The 19,235-nt window shown below is 39.9% G+C and overlaps 1 protein-coding gene across 1 annotated transcript in view; it reads left to right on the top strand.

Annotated features, from left to right (window-relative positions):
- Nucleotides 1-19,235, top strand: part of rspo3 (R-spondin 3) — a 104,914-nt gene that overhangs the window by 70,470 nt on the left and 15,209 nt on the right. The window lies entirely within an intron of this gene.

Raw genomic sequence — 19,235 nt, 5'->3', positions numbered from 1 at the left:
CCAGCCAGACAAAAGCACTGCAACAGAATGGATCCTGTGTAAGTTGACACATTGATTTGAATGAAATCTATTTGATCTGTTTGCTGTAACAGAAAGGATATATTTAAGCCATCTTCTGCAGAGGTTTCACTGCATATGCAGGGAGGCCTGCTGGGAAGTTGCAGCAGTGCAGGATGTCACAAGATCTATTGGTAGTTTTGCATCTGCTGTAGAATTATGAACAATATGTAAGGTAACAAAATTCAGAGTTTTGATTATTCTTAAAATTGTTAAAGAGAATTTATCAGATAAGTGTGACTACAGGATTTATTGTCAGTTTTAGGTTCAGGCAAGGCACATCTTTCTCAAAGACACCCGTTCTCCCCCACCTGTTATTTCACCCCTCACCCTCTCATTGTTTCCCCCTAACCTCAAAGACATTCCCAGCACTTACACACTGACTTCATTCAGTGACTCAGATGGTCTGAAGCTCTCTTGTCATTGTGTTGCTATGATAAAAAGAGTGAAAGAGATGAAACCAAAACAAATCACTCCAGAGTTTCTCTTTGCACTGAAACACACTCTGTTCATTAATTCAGAGCTCTGACTTCAAACAGACGTAGACCAGTCAGTGAGTGACACAATCCCACCAAGGTCCATCAAACACGCCCAGAAAAGGTCTTCAAAAGCTACTTTAACAACCAACAATTCAGTTTCAGTTTTTTCTTCACACTTTCTGTGTACTTGTACATCTGCCCTCTTAGGAATGTGTCTTTCATTTGTATGGTTTAAAGATGCTATGAGGAGGATCTGTTTTAATTGGACTGCCTCACCACCCTCTGACCAAGAGTTTCATGTGCACCATTGTGAAGACATGACTTTCAACAACACCTGTTCGTTCAGTTACATACAAATTTTCTTGGTTCAAGAAACATTTTTACCAAATACAATGCAACGAGGAAAAGTATTTTTCAGTACAGTTACGTAGCGCTGTTGTTTGAAGAGTGACAACAAGCAAACGTAAGTTTGTACCATACGTCAGCCTATCCATAGGCTCACATGACAACAAGCTAAATATCAGATTGTACAATAGTTTAGTAGCCATCCATATTTAGTGCTGTGAGATGTGTCAGTAATGTGTAACATTAGTGATTGCTGGTCATGTCCTACCAGTCATCTACCAAGCAGAGCAAACGTCACCTCACTCTTCAGACCACTGCAAAAAAATTGCTGCAAGTGTGTCAGAATGCAAATTATCACAAACAGTTTTGCTCTTGTTTTAACCTTAAGCTCATGCTGTATCACTCTTTCGCTTAGCTTTCTTCTGCTCTTCTGTCCTTTTTCTTACAGACAGTTTGGCTCCTGTGTCCACCATCACTATAAAATTAATCACATAAATTGTTGTCAGCAGAGAAAAACCCAGAGCTATCTTCTCGCTACTGAACTTTGTCAGCCGGCGAGACTTCAAAGTGCCATAAATCAATCCAGTCCTGCTTGACCCAATCGTGGAGCTACTAAGTAGTGTTTCAAAAGAATCTGTACTGGCGCTGATAACGTCATTTTAAAGTGTGGATTACGATTGGGCATATATCTATAAGGGAGACTTTTTTAAAGATCACTTATAAAGTCCTCACAGCCCCTTTAAAATAAACCAGTCTTTTTCTAATGTGGTTATTTTTTGTTTCACTGCTGCTGCTCTGCCTATCTCTGCTCATGTTTTCTGCTGTCCAGCTTCTATTTCAACAATCTTCCTCAGAGCTTTGGGAAACCCACAGCACACAAAACAAGTGTAAGAGTTGAAAGGTAAACCTTGCAGACAGAGCTCAAGTGAGTATTTCCTCTCCTTATCTGCCTCAGTTTGATTGTCATTTCTCTACAGAGCGAGTATGAGCCAATCAGCCAGCATGGAGGATCCCTGCTGCTGATGCACCCTGCTTCCTAAATGTGGAACTGATTCAGGAAGCGCACAGATATGGTGGTTGGCTGGTGGCGGCGTCACACTTGTGATAGAGCCCGTGGGTCTTCTGTCTGCCAACAGTAACCCAACTCAACCTCAGCACATCAAACCCAAACTACTGCAGAATGTGAAAAATATTTTCAGAAAAGCATCTGCACCTGCATTAAAATGAACTCTTTCACCTCATTTACTCCGTATTCCTTCCTTTCTTCTTCACCAGCTCCTTTTGATGGTCTGCCACAGAAAGTTAGGTGAATGAGTAAAGGTCAGACTACAGGTGTCAAGAGTCATTTTACACCCCGTTCAATCCTCCCAAAATCAAAAGAAAAATCCAGTTTGAGCCTCTCAATTTTACTTGTCACCAATTTAGGATCAAAATAACCTGGTAAGAAGTTCACAGGCTCAGTTTTAAAAACACTCAGCATCTGAAGACTGCATGTTGGAGTCATAGACTGTATAAAACATGGACGTAGTCTCGCAGACGTCACCCATCTGTTTCTGAAACGGAAAGTGAAGCACATAGGCTATAGCGGCCATATTGGTAGTGGCAAGGGCTTCGCCTACAGCCATAGGGCGCCTGTCAGTCACGTGACCCTCATCTGTGCCTCTTATTGGGGGAGCTTGCAATTTTTTTTTAAACTTTTTTTTGGCTTGGTGTGTATGTGTGACTTCCCGTACTTCCGGAGCTAGCCTCAAGCTAACACACAAGAAAAAGCAGATTTTAGCACTTCCGCATTGTCTCATATTCTTAGACCGGAGGTTGCCGCTTGAGCAAAACGCAGAAGCACTGTTATACAACGTTCATTTATGATTCAGGAAAAGTTAATTTTAGAAGACCAATGTGTCAAATGCTTCCAGTAAAAAAAACGCTTAATGTTACACCACTGCTACTCATTTGCAAAGTCAGACTACAGGAAGCGTATTTCAACACATAATTGCAAAACTTTACAGGTTAGAGTGGTGACAAGCACCCTGCTTGGTAAATGAGCAGAGCCGCTGAGATGCACATCTCAATCAGAAGCACAATGGACAAAATACTGGTGTAACATGAGTGACACGTAATGTGGCGTTAGTGTGATGGCAACACGCAGTTAGGCTGACTTATTCTTCTGATCTCTAGCATGTTAGTTTTACTTATTTGTTGATACTGCAGGATAAAATAGTTAGCTCTATGTGTTGATATAAATCAACACATAGAGCTACACAATGTTGATGTAAAAGGACAAGACTGTGTTGCTTCTTCTGTGTTTTTTATTTTCAGAGAAAAACCCGGTTTTAATTACAGTTCGTTTATAAACAGACGCCTGCCTGAGGTATTACAACAGAAACAAAAACAGAGAATTAAATAAAAAGGCAGTTTGCACACAATTTTCAAACACTACACCATGTCCACCTCAGCATCTATTTGACATCTCGTCCAGTCTCCTGTGACCTCCTGCCCCTGTTTGGGAACCTCTTGTGTCAGTGCTGTTTAACTTTTGTTTTTCTCTTCTACGCAGTTTGTAGTCCGTCTTTGATGTAAAATATAATGTGAAATCTTTTAGAGTCCAAAGACTTGGGAAGTTTTGCCTCTTCTTGCACACACAGAGTAATATGAGCCCCATTTATTACATTCTTAACTTTATTTGAGGTTATACAGAAAGAAACATGTTAAAATCTCACTATATATCTCATGCAACCATATTTTTTTGAATCAGCAGGGTTTAAACTCCTGTGGTCCAAGCCTGGCCTCAAATATATTTCACACCCCAAAGGAAGCGTTCCACTGATGTCTATTATTTATAGCTCTAATATTCCTCTGAATTTGTGATTCTCAGGCTCAGTGAGGGGTCCATGCTGCTGATTCCATGCATGCTTTCCCTCCAGGATGCCTTCTTTTCACATCACACTGGCAACCACACAACATCTCTCCCTACACTCCTCTCTAATTCGGCGTTGTGTTTAGTTTTTCCTTTCTCTCTGAGCTTGTCTACACGGCTGACGTTGATGAATGCATGTTAAGGATACGCTGCAGGTAGGATACGGTTACAAGCTAAGCTGTGAGGGAGGGAGGGGGAGAGAAAGGGATGAAGAAGGGATAAGAGGGAGGGAGGGATAGAGGGAGGCATAGTTTATAGATGGGACTTGGGAGGCAGAGGTGGGGGTGTGTGGAGGGTCAGGATGTTTGTCCTCCAATGAGCCGTGACTCTGAGAGAAAGAGGAGGGGAGAGTGGGATGAGAGTGGAGGGTGACAAGAGATGAAGGGAGGGAGATTAATGCTTTTCTGACAAGGCAGGGAGAGGTGGGAAAGAGTTGATTTAGATCGAGTTTTATCCAATTTGTTATGTAACAAAACTGAATTATCTGTGCAGTTCTTGAGTCTCTGGTTTCATTCAAGAAGTTACAAAAACTGAGTCTGAGTCTGTGAGCTGTTCCCCTCTGCTGCATGATGGTATGTTTGTGTGTGTGTGTGTGTGTGTGTGTGTGTGTGTGTGTGTGTGTGTGTGTGTGTGTGTGTGTGTGTGTGTGTGTGTGTGCGTGCGTGCGTGTGCGTGTGCGTGTGTGTGTGTGTGTGTGTGTGTGCTGAGGATGTATCTGAGAGTAGGAACAGGGCAAAGGGAGTGGGTCCATGAGGATGTATACACACACACACACACACACACACACACACACACACACACACACACACACACACACACACACACACACACACACACACACACACACACTCTTTTCAAACAAGAAATATTTCACTCATTAACAGGAATTTCTAACATATAACTTTTTTGTATCGGAGTATATTTTTCTGACACTTGGGGACATGAAACACAGTTCCCCACATTGTGAAGACAGTCGGAAGATGAGAGAATAACTCTATGCTCAATTTATGAGCTTTTACTTTTGCCTAACTAAAATGATGTCTCTGACTTTTGAAGAGCACTTCCTGCGTATTTCTGGGCTTTACAGAAAAGACAGATGTGAGGCATAAACAATACTGTACTGATGTCCGGTATCTGGCAATCGGTATCGGTACTCAACGGTACCAATTTTCAGTACTTTTTTGTGTTTATGTGGTAAGAAATTTCAATTTGTTTGATTGTAAAATCTCAATTTTTTTCACTTTAACATAGTTTTTCTTCAATATATAAACTTGCAATGCTGTGTTCATGTCCAGCATGGAAAATCACCTGCTCTTTCAGTCCCTCACAGTCACAAGGATGTGTTTAGGCACCTTTCGTGAATTGGTGCCCGGTACTTTTGACAGAATTCGATCAGTACCTATAAAAGTACCTAATTCAGTACCCATCCCTAGATAAACCTCTGCTGAGTATTTTCCCACTGTATCTAACCAATTGTTGAGTAATTGATAGAAGTAACTTAAGACAAATACATTTTAAGGACAAAAGACAGACAAACAACAAGAGCACTGATTACCTTTAACCTTTAGATGTGCAGTTATCAGGTCTCCTCTGCATCCAGTGTTAATATTTCTTACACAGAGTCCAATTTAGGGCGTCTCATCTCTGAAGTATAACTGCTGGTGTTACAAATGTTGTTGAGTACAAAAGCCCATAAAGGTGAACATACTTAACAAACTACACGGTGAAAACAGCAAGAGGAATGCTGGAACAAAAATAAGATCCCCTCCATGTGCAACAATTTCCACATAAAAATCTCTGCACAGTCAGCATTTCTAAGATTCTGCTTAACTTATGAAGGTATTTGGAAAATATAACTCATTTAAATGATGAAGATCATTCAGAAATATTTGAGTGTCTTGAGGTCTTAAGTCATAAAATGTAATAAATACAACTTGACAGCAGGGATGAAGAACTACCATTTAAAAGGTGTGGGTGTGAGTGTGTTTTCCATTTGCCCTACAGCAAATTAAATTGTCTGTCGACTTTGTTTACGCTAAATAAATGCCTTGCGTTGTTTTGCCAAGGCGCCCTGGCACCTGTTATCCTCTAACTCCACTTGGTTCGGTGTATTTGTTTACCCAGTTGCCGGTGAAAACACTTGTAGGATGTGTTGCTGCGTTACGACTCCCGACATATTTACTGCAGCGAGTATTCCTCCAAGAGCGAGCACAGTCCCCGTGTGTGTTCTCGTGTATGCACATACTCTTGGTGAGTCATTCATGATATAATTTATGGGCTAATATTCCAGTTCAGAGTAGCAATCATATAGCTGTAAATGAGGGGGCTGATGATGAATTGAAACAAATATAGATACAGGATGGAGAGAGAAGCCTGATGGAGAGAATGAGATCCCAAAGGAGGCCAAACTCGACCCAAACCTGTCAGTCTCACCCTGGCTGCTCTGCTTTATGCCGGGTTCAACAAGGCTGTGTTTTTCCGTTCTCACGCAACACCTCTCCACACACCCATAACTCTCAGCTACTTAACTACCAGCACTAAAACATCCCTGATTAAATAGCAGGAAGACGACTCCTCAAACTGCAGGCCGAGGGAGACGATCCATCCTCAGATTTTTATCCAGCAGGGTTCAATTTCTTAGCAGTTCCTCAGAAATGCTGCTCTGTAATAACTAGTCAGTTACCATTTGACTGACGCTGAGTTGTCATCACTGTCTTGGCACAAAGAGATGTTGTGGGTGTGATTTATCTGCAAACACATGTCATTTCATCTTTCCTCAACCCTCCCCGTCTCTTCTTGCATTCCTCTTGTCTTCCTCAGCTCTGTCTCCTGCTTTCTCACTGTCTTCCTCTTTCTCTCTCCACTCATGCCTTCGATTAAACATTAAGTTGTAGTTAAGGAATTCAGAATGAATCAAAAAGTGCAGAGAATGTAAACAGTGTGAATATTAGAGCAGAGAAATTGCTGCTCATGACGTATGAATGTTGTAAATGGTTTAAGTGTTTAAAAGTTCCAGCGATCCAATGTCTTTCACAACTATAATAACACAGTACAGGATTTCACTTACTCTCAGAAGAGCCAGGTGATGTGCTGCGGTATCGCTGGCATCAAACTGTAGTTAAACAAACATCCTTTTAGGAAGATACATTGAAGGACAAACACCACAGAAGCCACAAATTCTTTTTAGCTCAGAGAAACACATGGAGGAAATAATCTTATCTTACTGTAGATAACATCCATGACGCAAGTTTTGTCCGGTAGAAAGTTTTGTACAGCCTTTAAGCATTATTTTTGATTTAAACGAACTCATTCTCAGCCATTGCTGCTGCTGACTTTAGTTTGTTCTGCTGTTTGTATAATGAGTATTTATATGATGAGCTCAGGCTTTAAAACAGGCTTCAGAAAAAAAAAACGACAGTGAATTCATCCATGTATTACACTATATCTATCACCATTACTTGACTGTTGAGAAATTGATTATGATTGGTTAGAGCTACAGACTGTAGAATACATGGTCTCAGTTTCTGTTACATCACCCATTTATTTTTATGGTAGAGTTTTGAAGCCAATTGTTGGCAGTTGCCATATTGAAAATGCTGCCTCAGCCTAACTTTTAGATAACCCAACTACAGGCAAAGAGGTAGATTTTATGTGGGTCTTTAGCCTCTTAGCTAACAACTGGCAGAGTCAGCCATGCCCTTAATTATATGACTTTTTTTTATCCCAAAGTAAAGAATTGTTAAAAAAAAAAAAAAAAAAAAAAAAAAAAAACATATATTGTGTGAACAGAGAAATTAGTTAATCAGCCATAAATGTTTTTTCAGGTTTTTTGAAATTTTTCCTTTTTTTTTTTTTTTTTTTTTTTCTTATATATAAATGCCTGTGCAGTGAGTCTCAAATAGACACCTCCTCATTGGCCTCATTTCTCAAGACCAGAGGTTGCCCCTTGGTCGAAACCCAACTATTATTATTATATATTTCTCCACAATAAAGGGTATTAAAAGGGACAACCTTTACTCTTTCTAGTAATTAACCCAAATGAGTTTTTCAGAAATGATCTTGGTTGAAACATCATGATTGAATGCAAATTCAAGTGTGTACCATGAACCACGTGTGCGAACAACTCCAAGTACATTTGATCCATATCACTCACTACTTTACTAGCCCACAGCATTTCCACTGAGACCACATTTCTGGATTTGGAGTCTAGAAGTTCTGTCAAGGTAAGTGTTGATGATAATACTGAAGAAAACATATTTGATGGTATGGTTTAACTTTGATAGTACATGAACAGGAATTCCAATAGAATTACTGGAACTTTGCAACCTTAGTGTGTAGTATTATTTCTACAATGATAACAATAACAACTTGGAGTAGCTTTAACTTATTTGAAGAACTGGATTTAAGATTGATGTGGCTTAACAGTCACCATTAAACGGGGAAAAAAGTCAGTGGAGGAAATCAGCTGGGAAATAGTAACACTGGTTCGAAAACATGGGAAGCTGAATCAGAGAGGGATCAACCAAACTGAGGACAGATGGGAGGCAAATGGGACACAACATGGGCTCTGGTGGTACTGACAGACTGCAGGAGTGAAAAGAAAATGTCAACAGCCTTTAAAAGATTTATAACAGTGAAGTGGGCTACTGTTTGGACTGTGGATGAAAATATTAGGTTTGATGTATACAGGCTGATTAGAGGACACAACTGCCATGGGAGCTCACCCAACCATGGGATATGAGCGACTGTTTTTTATTAGTAAAAGTAAGTCTGTTTTGAGTCAGTAAACCGTTCTTTGATATATGGATCCAAACTGTTAATATTTTTATGTATTTATCTAAGATAATAAGGCGTGGGCAGCTGTTTCAGTTCAAGAATGTGACACAGCAGTGGGATGTAGCTGAAAAAGGTGCTTCACTATAACAGTCTGCTCACTATACATCATCCCTAACTTATCTATTCAGTCACAGAAGGAAAACACCTACCATGCCTGTCCATGTAAAAACAAGCAACACTTCTGCTTCCTTTCCTTATTTTCTCTGACCATTTGGGCTTTCAGTGTAATGATGTGTAATTGTTACACATTCATGTAAGGTAAGAAAGTGATATTTCCTGATGTTATTCATCAGAGTCGACTAATTTCAGTCACGATTAAGGATAGAGTTTTCTGCTGCCAAATGAATCATCCAAGAACAACAAACCTGCCCATATTACTCTCATCCAAGCAGAGTCCCTCAGCGAACCCAAATCTGTGCTGCATTAGCTCTTCCCAACAGCCACACGTATGTTTATGTCCAGACAAGTTTGATCTTTGACCTGCATGAGAGTTCTTCTGAGGACATAGAAGTCCACTGATTGAAAGAATAGTCCACGCCAAGGTTTTTGAAAACTCTCATTTGGGTAATTGTCCAATGATGAAAATCATCCTGGATCTCTGGTCATTAAAGCTGATCAGGACACTGATGTAGTCATTAAAATCCAACTCACTATGGCACCGGACACTGATTTTGGTTGTAATAGCAACCAGTTATTATTCACTCATGGGAAAGCATGAAACTTGTGTTTCTATCAAACAGCTCTACAAAATAAAAGCTTATCAAAGTACCCCTTGGATTGAAATGCGCTGAGTTGCTCAAATGTTCTCTGGCCTCTTCGTGTGAAAGAAATAAAACCTCTAGACAAAGCAATTTTGCTCCATCATTCAAAATCACAGTGAATGTTCCAGAAATAGATTTATCACCTATTAAAGTTTGAATGATTTACGAGTATTGAACTTTGAGGTCGGAAAGATGGCAGGCAGAGAAGTTAGCCAGGTTGCATGACCAATGCCAAAACAAAGTTTCTGAACATGAATCAGCAGTCCATGTTCAGCAAGAGACAGCAACTGTTTTCATCATTTGATTTAATAAACACCACAGCAACCAATTCTGTCCAAGAAGCAACAATCAAAACAAGCAACACTCAACATCTGACAACAGGAACTCACCTCTCTGTAGATTGAAGCCTCCTTTGAACAGCAATGCACCCGTCCATATGACTTTTTAAACAATTCAGATTGCAAAGTTTGTTCCTCAGTTCTTCCTTAATTCACTGTTTTCAGTATTACCAGACTCTGCATTTGTGGTTATGACTTTTCACGATATCAAAGGTTGGAGAGTGCTATTCAGATTGCAGCAGACAGCTCAGAGAACATGAGAACAAATCCAAGTCTCAAATGCTGTTGCATCCCCCAAGTGGATTGATTTTGAAGTTAACCACATATGAAAAACGTTTTAATAGAAGATTTTGAGCGCTATTGCACTTTGGGAAATAGAAACTGGCATCATAAGTGCACAATAAAAAAAAAACACAAAATCCAATATTCAACCAAGACCACAATCTTTTCCGAACAGTAAACAGGCGGTTTTAGTTCCCTAATCACATTTGTTTCTTAGACATGCTTTAGTTGCCACGAGTGATTATTTAAGGAAAAATCTCAACAAAGGTTTTTCTGATTTGCTCACATCAGCAACACAGGCCTTGTTTTACAATAAAACCACCAAATGTCACAAATTCACAAGAATAATTAGCCTACTGTTGCTTTTATATGGAGGCCATTATCACTGACTATAAACAGCCACTGTAGTCTGTTGCCCCTTTCTCTTGGTCAGATTCAGGATCAGCCGTGTTTTACTGGCCTCATGTGCTCCACATACGTCAAACACGTGTGCTCGGGTCCACACAGGCTCACTGAACACTGGAGGTACATTTCACATGGACTCAATGTTCACAGTAATGAAAAAGAACCAAGAAATATCATCCCAAATATAGGCGGTGGTTTTGATCTTAATCATAATTTCATTTCTGGGAAACGATGCACACAACAAAGAGTTTAACTCAGCCACAATTGCTGTGGTTCATATTGTTCACAGTGTTTAAAAACAGTTTTCAAACAGTGGTGAGATTTTATTCTCTCATTATCATTGAACTGTTACATGTTTGTATTCAGGTTCAAAAAGATTTTGCAACTTCAATACTTCATTGGAGGTTTTATAATATGTTGTCAGATTAAGGTTACATCATAAACAGTTTTCATTCATGGTTTCTCAAAGTCACAAATATGCCAAACATTTAAATAACGATTTATGGGACCTATTTTAGCGTAAGCAATGTAATACTGATTGTTATAAGTTATTGGTTTAAATTATACATTCATATATCATGTGTAATGTGTAACTTGAAGGGTTGTTATTTGTAGTGATACTTGCCCGCAGTTCCAGTTTTTAAAGCCCTTTCTAAGTTGGTCAATCAGGAATTAAAATACTGCCATACAACAATGTACTGTGTTCACTTGACAACAGAGACCTTAAATGACACGTAGCGCTGATTCATGCATGTATTTAGTCCCCCTGTTGTTGTTTGACTTTATTTGGTCTCACTTGATGTGTTTTCTAGAGGTACTACAGATCACATCAGAGGATTTCCCCGCTGTGGAGCCCACATGTACTGTCTCTGCTAAACACTCACACTCTGGTCATTAGTCAGAATGAGCTTTGGCTTTTATTGTAGAAACACCAGCCCTTGAATCCCGCTGTTTTATGGATCCTGGGTATTTTTATACGACTGGTTTTCAAACATGAAATGGATTGCCTGTGTGCGAATAATCAACACTTGTTAATTTTTAGAGCCTAGGGCCTTTGGGAGGGGAGATTCTTTCTTTTGTTGGTTACTATAACAATGTGTGGCTAAAATAAATCAGAATCAGAGCGTTACACGTAATTGATGTTATTCTCTTCATAAAGATCACAGCATCCTTGTGTTTGGGTTTTCTGACTTTTACAAATGTATTATGCAATGTTTCACACGATTTGTCGCTTCTGGAGCAAGATGGCAGGAAAAAACACAAACATGTGTTCAGCTGAGAAAACACGGCATGTTGTTTTCAGTTACACTAATGACAGAAACGTGAAGGCTTGTGTATCTTTTTAGAAAGAAATGGCACTCAAAGGAGGACTTGGGTAATCCCCTGATTCTCAAGGCAAAGTTTTATACGTCCACCATGTGGTTGATGAGAAAATACCTCTAAAATCAATCACATTTCTACCAGGCTCAGCTGTGCTAGATGCTGATCAGCAAATATCATAATAGCACACTTAAATGGGATGAGTAATAATGCAATTATATGGCCTTAACATAAGTTACATTGCCATTTCAAAAAAGTTAGCATTGAAGCAAGTATTAAACAGGCTAAACATGGTTAGCATTTAACATGATAAATATAGGCCTGTTCTGTTTGTAATTGTGGTTTGTTAGCTTTCTGATTTAGCATTCAGCATTACTGTGGCAGCGCAGAGATGTTAGCAGGGCCGTAGCTTGTTTGTCTCATTCAGCCGAAGAATAAGTCTGGATTCTGTTTGTGTGAGGTGAAAGTTTTTGGGATAAGTCCTCTTGGCCCAAAGTGAAGCAATTACTTTTTGAGTATCAAGTTATATTCTGAACTTTTTTTATAATGTAAATTATACTTCCTTTGCAATGAGATCCCCGAATCAACTCAAAACAATGTGGAAAGAGGCAACAGTCAAGAATTACCCCTCTAAAGTGTTCCAGCGCCACATTATGTGGAGAGGCTTCACTCCAGTGTCCTAATGTTTGGAACATCTGAGAAGCTATTTGTTGACTGTAAAAACCACACAGTCTCAACAGTTCCTGAAATCAACAACCTCACATTAGCCACTGCTAACCCCAGCAGGACTGAGCTGGCGAACGCTGCGCTTTTCTCATACAGGGAACGAGTCCTAATTTTTTCACTGCATGGAAACATGTCTGCATTAATTTTCTTCATAAAGAGGCTAATTTTCTGCTCAGTGTTGTTTGCTGGAGCCTGGGTGAGAAAGGAAAGGGTAAATTTGACTTTCACACATGTTTTAATTCAGGGTCTTTCCATTAGAACCTCTTAGACTGAGGGGAAATTGTTCGCTAGAAAAATAAAGCTCAGGCCATCTGCCTTCTTTCAACTTTCTACAGTGAGTTATCTGAAAGTTTCTGGAGGGCTTTTCCTGGACCATATGTTCAGAGAGAAGTCAACAAAAATGATTTACAGTATTTTCAGGACAAATAAGTTTTTTTTCTCTTCTTTGGGGCAACTTTGCAGACTTTCCATAGGGTTTTTGTGGTGCACCTTTCACACATAGGCTGTCAGTGAACGGGATGCCTGACACGGGTCCCTGCAGAGCTAAATGATCAAGGACAAAAGTCGAGAGCAGACGGGCTGCCTGCTGCAGAGGGAGAGCAGAAAGGGTTTTATCAGGGGGAGAAAGAAAAGACTCCCCATGCAGATTAATAAAATAACCCTGAGGTTCTTCTATACACCGCCTGATCTGCACCCCTTCCCCTTAAGAAATACCACACACACACACACACACACACACACACACACACACACACACACACACACACACACACACACACACACACACACACACACACACACACATACATACACACACACAGAATATCTGGGGTCTGCTTCACCTGTTGCCTGGCAACACCTGATGGGGGGAAAAAAGCTGGTGGTGCTCTGATGATTAAAATTTCCTGGGTAGCAGTGTTTGATCCCCAGAACGCTGTCAATGTCTCACCACAGCTTCATAAGAAAGGCAGTTCAGGGGAAGCAGGAGAGGGAAGAGAAAATATAAACTTTCTCACTCTTGTCAAAAGGTGGCTGGCTTTGCTCACAGACTTTTTCTCTTGATTTTTGGAGGATAAAGAGCCCCCTACCCACCCTTCCCTGATGGTGAACTCGGTGCTTTCTTTATCCCCCCTGGTCATATAGTGTCTTTGACAATTTGCGGGATGGTCACGTTTTTGAAAGAGCACCTAAAAAGAAGGGGAAATATATCAACTGAGGTCGTCCAAAGGGTCAGACGCAGAGAGCGGTGGCCTTCCTTAACAGTCCTGAGCTCAGTTTATTTAAAGTGCTGCTGTCGAGGGGGAGAGGGAAGTGGAGACACCGCTTCGGAAGGAATGTGAAGTTAATGCCACGCTCATGGCCAAATTAGTCAGGCCTGCTGAGGGGATTCCTCCTGGGGTCACTTCCACAGTAAAGCAGCAAACACACTCACACACACAAATCACGCCCACATAAAGCAGATATTTCTGTACTTACACATGCAAATACAGACTCATAGAGAACAAACAAACACGTACAGGAAATGTTGAGCTAGCGTGCAGCCCAGATCCACATGGCTCATAAAACGTGTGCGTGAAAGAACACTCATGATTGTGTAATTACCAGCTCCTGAGATACTGCAGATAAAAACACTGATTTTACTCTAAGTACTTCAAATCCTCTTCTACAGCCAGCAACAGGGCTCACCATAAATGGTGCAAACAAAGGGAATCACTTTGCATTGATCTGTCCTGAGCTAACCAAACTATAATTCAAAAAAAGTAAGCAGCAAGTGGTTTTACACAGAGCCCCTGTTACCAACTACATCATCACCCAGGGCTGTTAGTGCATGGCCTCTCTGCAGGATGCCTTCCTAGCATCTTGATGGTTATATTAAGGAAAGAAAAGAGAAGTTTGTATTGATCAAAAAACAAAAATACATAACGTGATAAGGAAGGTGTAGAAGTGCTGCTGGATCGACCTTTTCACAGACCTTTAAATAGCTGTTTTAAGAGTCTTTTTCAAGTCTCTGTCCTTAACTAAGCCATAGTACAGATGCACTGTGTCAGATGCATGGAAAACAGACACTAATATCAGAAATAATACCCTCAAACGACGGCCTAAGGTCTAGTGAAATTTGGCCTTCTTGAGTAATCCAAAGATGATATAAAGATGGATGATGTGACAGCCCTCCCAGAGTGAAGCCAAAACATTGAACCTCCCCCCACTGGAGGTTACAGTAAAATTGGTCTACCCTGTTTTTCTTTCAACACAGTTGTTGTCATTGCACTTCAGTTCATATTAAGTCCAAATATGCGCATTTATTTAATGTGTGAAAAGATGAGTTTTCTCTAATGAAACAACGTTATCACAATGAGTTTTTGATTGACAGTTCTGTTGATCAGTGGATCAGTGCAGCCCTCCCCACAACATTGAAAATGCACCAAATGCTACGATATCTCATTTTTCAAAAAATATACCATTCCATAGAGAGTTGAATACTGGTAAAAAAAAAAGAATTACTGGTACATATCTTTCACTGCACACACACACACACACACACACACACACACACACACACACACACACACACACACACACACACACACACACACACACACAAAGCACAACAGAGGGAAGGCAACACTTTTGACCTTCTCTATACAAAACTCTGACCTGCTTTTACGTTGTGTGTTCAGCTGACAGCTCTTGCTCGCAGTGATTATCCGTCCTTGTTCACCTTCTCAATCCCACTTAGTATGAAATGATCCCCTCAGTCACCCCAGTTTACACAGAGAATTGCAACTACACACACGCACACACACACACACACACACACACACACACACACACACACACACACACACACACACACACACACACACACACACACAAAACGAGGATGCACCACCTGCCCTGCATCACATGCATCTGTCTTGTCCTTGTTTGTACTCTAATCACTGTGCAGGTTCAGCTGAATCTCCTCTTGCCAGTATTTTTTCATTACTTACGAGTCCTGTATTTATATACATGTGCTCACATGAGTCTATTTTCATTACATTGTTCACACTCTGCCATCTGGTGTCACCATCTCTGTTTACTCGCTTCATGCTGAGGGAATGTAAAGGATTGCTTTCGGGATATTTGCAGCTTTAAGAGATGCAACCTTGGAAGAACCTGTACGTAAAGCCAGAGACTGAGCCACTGTGTTTTCATAGACCACAATGAGGCACACACTATCAATCGCTGCCCTCACTGAGCCCGGCCGAATTCATTAGCCGATGACAGGACAGTGGATCAGCATTGTCACTGTCATCTGGGAATCCTATGAGTCATGACCAGAGAATGAGAAAGATCACAGACAGGAGCTTTGTGGTGTAGCTGTATGTTTGTTAGTTGGATGATGTTCAGGATTAAAGGGGCGAGTCTCTTGATAAGGACAAGATAAATGGATTAATGCTTCATAATGCATGTCATATGAATACCACTAGCGTGATATCTGCTTAACCTTTTGCATCTTCAGCACGTTCCTTGTGGGCTTGTAGTAAAAAGTGACATGAAGTGAACATCCGGCTAAATAAAACATTCAGAGACTCTGGCAATCTTTTTTATTAGAATAGATTTACATTAGAGTCATGATTGCTTGTCAGCTTCTCCATTTGTTGGCAAAATTCTATTCTAGCTTTAAAGCTGCCACAGTAGGTATTAGTGTTTGTAGTGTTTACCTCACTTTAAAACCATCAACCGACTCTGAACTTCTCCTCAGCTCATTACTTTGAGTTCAATGATTTTGTTCATTGTTCATTTTGTTGTTTGTTCGTCTGAGCTCAGTTAAATCCAGGGTGAAGACTCACCTTTTTACAGCTGCCTTTTATTAAAGCATTTTTACAATTCATTTTAATATCTTCTCTTGCCACTCTTATCTTAAAATCTGTTTTAAAATCTATTTTAACTTTTTTTTAATCTTATTGTTTTATTGTCTTTTTAATTTTAATATATTTTTTTAATTAAATTTTGTTTACTTTTAATTTGTTCTGTCCTTAAAGCACTTGAAACTTCCATGCTAAAATGTGCTATATAAATAAACTTGCCTTGCCTTGCCTTGCATAAAATGGCTTCCCTGTTTTGGTTCATGTTGGTTAATTTCTGTTAAGTTTCCTGAAAATTTCTATCGGAATTTTTGCTCTGGGACATTGAACATTTCAGAGTTGTGTTGCCTTAAACTCAAATGAATTTTTCTGGAAAAAAAAAAAAAAAAAAAAGGAAATTTTGGAACGTGTCTATCTTTTTTCTTTGTGCTATCAATTTGAATGAGGCTGTTAAAAAAGGATCTTGGTTTAAACATCCTGGTTGAATGAAAATTCAACTGTGTACCATAAATCATATGTGCAAACAATTCTAAGCACATTTCATCATCATCACTCACAATTTCACCAGTCAACAGCGTTTCCAATGAGACCACATTTCTGGATTCGGAGTCAAAGAAGACCTGTCATAGTAAGTTTTGATGATAGCACTGAAGTAAATATTTTTGATGGTATGTTTTTACTTTCAGTATTGGAAACATTTGAGTTAAACAAACACACATCAAAATGTGTAAATTTTTTAGCCTAGCTACAACAAATATTAATGCCTATATTCATGACAGTTAGACTCAGTTGAGAGAAATTCCTGAGAATGCATTTATTATGTCAAATTAAAAACATTTCATTCAACATGTTTGCATGTCTGCTTATAACAAACCAAAATGTTTAATAGTTGTTCATGCATGCAGGTAAATGCAGTTTATACAAATTCCCATGGATCCTCACTTGGTAAGACATACTTCCTGATTTGGTGAGTTAAATATCTTTCATATTTTAAATATTAAGCATTTAAACTGCACTTGTCAGTTTGTCAGATTCTTCTTCCCACTCTGTTGTATTTCCACTCAGGCACTGAGAGATAAACGTTGCAGGAGACTTACTCTGTGTTCTCTGTAATTTTCCCCAAACTTCATGTCAGCGGGGGCAAGGCCATACACTCTAATGCCCCCTTCACTCACAGCCTAAATTAGCGAAGCTAAAATAGAACAAAATGTGGCGTCATGAAAAAAAGAAGTTGTAGTGTGCATCCATCCCTGGTCGAAGGGTTTATGCACCTGCCCGACTTCATTTACAGGTGTCGACTGATTCTCTCACTGGACGGTCACAGGCACTGACCAAGTGACCTTAACCTTCCGCACCCCACTGCCACACACACTCACACACACACATTTACTCATACCCCCAGGGGACAGTGGGGCTGGTTCAGACAGGGACACAAAGAAGAGCATTATTCTCTGACATCCCTTACACCAGTCTGTGGGCACCGCGGAGAGGGAGGGGGAAGATGTCATAATTTTTCATAACATTTCATCATTCTGTTTTACATTTTTTCCATGACCAGATGTTAATTTAACTCTGATAAACCCAACATACGTATCACATTTTACATCTGGTACATTCTAGTAGAAGTATGACAAAGCTTTTGTTTGAAATGATAAATAAAAAAAGGACTTAATAGTTTAAATGAGCACATCAGGGTCACATGTATTTCTCTAAGACATCACTTACTGTCCTGGGTAAAGTTTGGATTGAGCAGTCTGCTGCGGTGGAGGTGACAGGGTTTAAAACAATGCATCAATCTGTGTTATGTCTCAGTGTCCTGGTTCTGAGTTAGTGCAGGGCAAACAGGGAAGTATTCCCATAAAGAAAGAAGCCACAGTGTGTTTGCATTGCTTTCCTCAGCACAGTGACTGATGAAAGACCAGAAGCCACAGCGAGGAGAAGCGGCCGACTCGTGCATACTGTTCCCCTCTAAACATCAACACACTGGTTAGACAAATGAGGCTTCAGCCCCCCTTTTACACAGCTCTGCTCCAACTCCAGAGGCCGCAGTGCACTAAACCCTGGAGAAGGGTCTCAGTATTTTACACCACTTAGCGCTAAAAGTCCAAAACCTTCTGACTCTGATGATGAATGATCTGAAACAATGATTAATGACGCTCAAGCTGCTTTGAGTTTTTTTTTCTGAAATGCTTCTTTCAATGGACTCCAAAGTATTTGAGTGTCTATTTTTTTCTTTCTATTTCCTCCTGCGCAAACAACAGCACATGTGGGCGCAGCATGGAAAGGTCAAGTGCCACAGTTTACCATAACTCTCTGATACCCAGGCCCTTCTGTTATGACAACGTGCCTCAAGCTTTTATGGAGCTAACTCCCTCTAGAGGCAATGAGATGAGTCGCTGCTGTATCTGAGGCTCATGACAGCTGGAGGTTTTGTTCACTCCACTCTGAAACACACTCAAAATCTCCTGTATCCTGCGCGATAAATGGTGACCAAAACAGTCAACACTGGTGATTTATTTTTTTTAATTAGCAGATCCCTCACTAATCACAAATTAAAGACAGAATAAGACAATCAGACTCAGACTTACTTCATCCCCTGGAAGAAAATTGGTCTTATAAAATTAAGACATTAAAGAAAATGTACTTCTAATATTTAATCTGTTGCTTAACTGCAACATTTTCCACTGCACAATTTCTATAGCCTAAATTCAGAGAAAAAAAAAGAAAAAAAAAAAAAGGAAAAGATCAAAATGAAGTAAGAGCCTTTTCACATTACCATAGTAGAAAACGTGTATTCCAGGTAAACTTTCAACCTGTCACCACTCTACTTTTTCTGCTCCGTGTCTCCTAAGGGAAAGGATTCAGAGTGGAAGAAATCTAAGATGGGGACAAACATCAGTGGTTTTAGAAACTGATATAATCAT

This window comes from Halichoeres trimaculatus, unplaced genomic scaffold (assembly GCF_033239565.1).
Source record: "Halichoeres trimaculatus isolate MK-OKI-2021-1 unplaced genomic scaffold, fHalTri1.1 fHalTri1_scaffold_12, whole genome shotgun sequence".
Lineage (NCBI taxonomy): Eukaryota > Metazoa > Chordata > Actinopteri > Labriformes > Labridae > Halichoeres > Halichoeres trimaculatus.
This window is presented reverse-complemented; position numbering and strand designations above follow the sequence as displayed.